This window comes from Ixodes scapularis, unplaced genomic scaffold, assembly GCF_016920785.2.
Source record: "Ixodes scapularis isolate PalLabHiFi unplaced genomic scaffold, ASM1692078v2 PGA_scaffold1__304_contigs__length_218370807, whole genome shotgun sequence".
Taxonomy (NCBI): Eukaryota; Metazoa; Arthropoda; class Arachnida; order Ixodida; family Ixodidae; genus Ixodes; species Ixodes scapularis.
In genome coordinates this window covers 128,400,313-128,405,812 of record NW_024609846.1, presented here as the reverse complement: position 1 = coordinate 128,405,812, position 5,500 = coordinate 128,400,313, and the positions used below count along the sequence as shown (strand labels likewise).

Genomic DNA, 5,500 nt, shown 5'->3' with positions numbered 1-5,500 from the left:
AATTTGATATTGTGAAAACTAGGCATTGCAACAAAAAAGGCTTGTGTCGTCTTGGCCCTAGGCCAGAGGCCTATTTTGGAAAATTATTAAAGTTCGAAATAAATAAGTTGTTAATTATTTTCGCGTAATTAATTTTTAAAATATTGAGATTATGGGCATGGTCTCTATTAGAATCTTGATGAGAGGAATCGAAAAACACTGAATCAACAAATTGCAGAACGATAGAAGGCACGCGAGGTATTTTATGACTTTCTGAAAAACCGCACAAATTCGACGGGTTTTTAAGTTTCGGTTTGCAATCGGAGCGCTTCTCGGCACCGACGGCACCGCACCCCGTGGAGAAACAGTGCAACCAACCTCTGCTGCGCTGTTCTCGCGGAACCAAATGGGGCTGGTTGCACTATTTCTCCCCTGGGTGCTGTGCGGTCGGTGCCGAGGAGCGCTCCGATTTATATGCGATACGAAATATGCGATATTATATGCGATACGAAACTTTATAAGCGAAGTTTCGTATCGCATATAAAACTATTATTTTAATACATTTGTTTTGGTTTTTTCAGGTTCGTTAAAACGTTTTATTGTTTCGTTTCGCCACTGTTTTACTAATAATGTTACATTAATTTTTTATTTCCGCATTTAATATGCACCTCGAAAAAGCCTTTTACAAGCCAATCCAATACACCCTGAACTTCATTTGCGTCGAAGCCGCCGAAGCTTTGTTGCGGTTTGGTGTGTCTTTTATTTTTACGTAGAACTCATATCGATCCGATATGCCGCGTCCGAGAATGGAATTTGCGACTAATAAGTGGCGAGGCATCACGCGAGCAGGAATGTAGAGCCCGGGAGGTCGTGGGCACAGCTCATTTGGCTCATTCGTCGGTGCTTCTCGAAGGTAAGCCTTTTTTCTCTGTGTCCTCCTAAGCTTCCGTTCAATCTCCTTGGTTTGTTTCCTTGCCCTGTATTTGTCTAATCGCGTTCGAGAAATGTATCCTGACAGTTATTTCCCCTTGGCGAGTATCTCTCCTCGCGCTTTTCGTCAAACCGTTCGACGGGTTTTGAGTTTTAATCGCGAGGCCATGATTCGGTCACCCGCCACGTCGGTCGACCTGTCAAACGTTTTATCGCACGTGGGTCGTTTTTCACGCGCTGCTTCGTCCGCGTCAGCGTCACTTCGTGTCGGCACGCATCTCTCCGTACCGATATCTGCACTGGCCAGGTTTCTTTGTCGGCCCGCGTGTCTTATTGTTGTGGTTGACCCACGGTGTAGGAAGGCTCTTTACGTGTGGAGCAGGGCTGTAAAGTACCTACACTCTAAAAAAAAAGGGTGTAGTACTTACACCCAGTGGGGTGTATGTGACTTGTCCCATATACGACACCCCCATGGGTATGTATGCGACACCCCAAAAAGGGGTGCATACATGCACCTCATTTTGAAGTGCACATGTACACCTCAGCGGGTGCATAAGACACACCCCACCCCGGGGTGTACATATATTCCGTTTCTCACTTACTGGGAATACTGATACACCCCATTTTTAGGTGTACATATATTCCGTTTCTCACTTGCTGGGAATACTGATACACCCCATTCTTAGGTGTACGTGTATTCCGTTTCTCACTTACTAGGAATACTGATACACCCCTCTTTTAGGTGCACATATATTCCGTTTATCACTTACTGGGAATACTCATACACCCCATTCTTAGGTGTACATATATTCCATTTCTCACTTACTGGGAATACTGATACACCCCATTCTTAGGTGCACAGATATTCCGTTTCTCACTTACTGGGAATGCAGTTACACCCCATTCTTAGGTGTACTTATATACCGTTTTCCACACCCTTCTCACTTACAGGGAACCGATAAACCCCACTCTTAGGTGTACATGTGCGAAGTCAACAAAACTAACACTAGAACATTTTCTATCAAATTGACAGGAAATTTCTTTGCAGCTCTTTTCCAAGCTTTTAACTGTCAAACGACGGTGTTTGTGTCATTTTCATGTCCCATTTGTCAACCCGAAAACAATTAAGCTGCCAATCCCACATTCTATCGTCATTTCATTATATGGCCTGGCATCATTTTGACGTCCTAACTGTGAACCTGAAATACAATTGAGAGCTTTTGTGTCACTCCTGCGAATGTAACATTGTCAGGATTACGCAATATTTTATAAAATAAGGTACGAAAATTGGTATCTGTTCCTACATATTTATTGCTCATAAACACTGGGTGGAACATATACTACAAAAATACATATTGAATGCATGCACCAGAAACGTCGCTTGCTTCTTTTCTTCTTCTTTTTGCATGTCTTATCTTTTATTCTTGTGCCTTGGGTGTTGACCACCAAAAAGAGCCATGGAGCATTCCTGAAAAGCAAAACCCAGTTGTATAACATGATTAGATACATACAGGACACTGTCAAGGCCCCACACCTTATTTAATGAGCATTACCAAAACCAGGAACTCAGCCAACTTCTTAAATATTTTGCACACCATTGAAGAATAGTTGGGTGGAAAGTTTACCACTTTAAATACAGGTGCAAGGCTGGAAAACCGAAAACACAGATATAAAGCATGTGTTTTCAATATACTTAAATAACTGATTTTGGAAGTTTTCAACAATGCCAGCCTGTTTCTTATCGCAACTGTGTTTATTTTTTACTAATAAAATGCACAATTAGCCAAAAAATGCCATAAGCAACCTTGTACTCAGTGGCGCCTAACCAGATAAACGAATGCCAACATCAGAGATGTCCTAATGCAAGCTTCCTTTAACAAAATTTTGGACCATCTAAAACAGTGCTCTCAAACACATTTGAGTGTAGAGGCCAGAAAGCCCACCCCCAAAAGATCGAGGGCTTCTGTAAGGCGGGGGGGTCAAGAAATTTGTTAAAGATACCTTTTTTCTCCACATTTTGTAACTTGCAATCTTGAGTGACATTTTTAGCCGTGATTCATTTGTAGTGCTCCCCTTATCCCTTTCCTGATGCAATCACAAGAATTAAAGTGGTACTGCCGCCAACATACTGGCATTTTGTTAGAGGACAAGAGAACAAGTACACTGTTGCTGCCGTTGCTTATTTCACTCAGGATATATTCAAGCTCAACATGTCTTGAAAGAATGCCTTTTGCTTTTCTGAGAATTTCTGATAGCACCAGTCTGAGCGAATACTTGTATTTTAATGGTGATATTTTCTGGGGGCGAGAATCCAGAGCTCATGAATTTATCTTTGGTGGTTGCTTCTGACAAGCGAGAGTTCATGCAGTTGAAGTGCATCCTTGGGCAAAGAGCTCGTGGTTGCAGCCTACCAGCGGAATTGTCGTGCAGGTGCTAAATACTAAAAAAAAGACGGGAAGGAAAAATAGAGACTAAACACCTGAAAAATAAAAACGAAACTACATTAACTATATGGATATGTTATAAGAGCATAGCTACGTTTCCAGCGTAAATGAATAGACCGATCCCACCAAGCGTTCCACGCCTGCGTGACGCCGTCATAACTGTAGTTCGTAGGAGGCAGACTCCAGTTCACGCGACAGCTCATGCTGCTTCGTGGTCTGCTCGCGCAAACCTCCAGCATGGTTGTCGCGCGTCTAGAAAGACCACAGCTCCCACGATGCATATTGGCAGCGGTGGCGTACTCAAACTAGCTGGTGAGATCGGTCTATTAGCGACATATTATAATGCATGCCATTTGTAATGCTCGTTATGAGAACGGGAGGTAGCAGCTGGTTTCCTGTGGGCCGTGTTCAAGCAAGTCGCGAGCTGCGTCTTCAAGCACTGAGCACGGTTAATTTTACCCAGTTATCTATTACCTGCCAGTGCATCATAATCTGTACAATGGTGAATATATACCGAGTCACTACTTGCGCGCAGCACAGGCTAAGGCAATGCCCGAAGAGGAGAAAGGGCAAGCGCTAGAAAGGCGGGTGAGGAGACTCGAGAGTAACCTCCTCTCCTATCAAACATTCGTAGTGCTTTCCACCTCTCCCCCAGCCCTGCCCTCCCCTCCCATATGCCTTCCTAGTGCTCGCCTTTTCTCTCTTCGCATGGCGTTGCATTCACCTGCACTACACACAACTAGTGACACAGAGTATAATTGAAGGACGGTACACTCACAGATGTCAAAGCACTTGAAGAGTTCGCAACTTCGGTGCAATGCCACTGGTTGCACTTTTGTATCGCACTTCAGATGGGTTGATTTGCCCGAAGTACCTGGAAAATAATAAGAATGATAGAATAAATTAATGTGCCATAAACCAGGGCTGGGCAGACACACTCCAAAAAAGTATTCGGGAATACTGAGATACATCTGCTTTAAGGCCAAAAATACAGATACTGAGATACATTGTCTTTTATGCAATGCTATATCCCCAAGACACTTCTGCGAAACTGGTGAAAAAGTATTCAGGAATTCAGATACAATGTGTAGTTGTATCTGTATTGTAGAGGGTTTAGTTCGTGGGGAATATGTATGGTCAGTGGCGTTCCAACTTGTTTTCGAGTCAGGAAGGGGGGGGGGGGGGGGGGCGGGGGAGTGCTCTTGGTATCCCTTGGGCGCCGCCGGCCAGTCTTTAACCTGCCCTGTGGCGGCTGTTTTAGGGGGGTGGCAGGGGGGGGGGGGACAACACACGCCTTGCGCCCCCCTTGCCGCCCCCCCCCCCCCTGGTTGGTACGCCCATGTGAATGGTATCTATGCTTTGCTCCTTTTTTGTGCCATTTTATATGCTGTCCTTCTTACTTCAAACTCTTCATTTATCATTAATGCCGCTAAAGAAAACATGTCGCCCCCGTTGAATCAAATAGTTACAAAATGGTAAAGACTGCATACCATGCTTGACGAAAGGCGTCTGCCAAAATTAAACCTGTTTTGCCGTGAGGGCAGCCTGTGCATCAGAGATTTGAGTCATCAGTACACGTAATCTAACCAAGTACCAAGCCTAATCACACAATATAAGCCTAGCAGTCTGACAAGTAAAGAAGAAAAGAAAACAGGGTCCACCGGATAGTAAATTGCTCACCTTGCCAGACGGTGCCTCGGGACTATGGCGGCATCTGCTAGGTGCAGAGCTTCTGGTCTGTGCATCAGAGAATAGGCATTAGCAAACATGATCTATCCAAGCACCAAGCCTAGTTTCACAAGATACGCTAACAACCTGAGAAAAAGAAAAACAGTCTGCAGCATAGTTGATTGCTTACCTTGCCAGACAGAGCCTCGGGGCTATGGTAGCGTCTGTGCTACAAGCAGAGCCTCTCTCCTGTGCATTAGATTACTAATTAGTATACGCGATCTAGACAAGCACCTAGCCTAGTCACACAATTTTACTTAGCAGCCTGACAAGTAAAGAAGAAGAAAAAAAGAAAATAGGGTCCGCAGGGTAGTGAATTGCTTACCTTGCCAGAACGTGCCTCGGGACAATGATGGCATCACTGCTAGGTGCAAATAGTCATTAGTAAACGTGACCTAGCTAGGCACCAAGCCCAATTT

At 44.4% G+C, this 5,500-nt stretch overlaps 1 long non-coding RNA gene across 1 annotated transcript; it reads right to left on the bottom strand.

Annotated features, from left to right (window-relative positions):
- Positions 1-4,187: 4,187 nt before the first annotated feature.
- LOC115309811 lies at positions 4,188-5,232 on the bottom strand. The gene is made up of 4 exons (XR_005715052.1): positions 5,212-5,232; positions 5,034-5,090; positions 4,844-4,898; positions 4,188-4,227 (listed from the first exon to the last, which is right to left on the bottom strand). It is a non-coding gene; the product is annotated as an uncharacterized LOC115309811 (long non-coding RNA).
- Between the last annotated feature and the right edge of the window lie 268 nt (positions 5,233-5,500).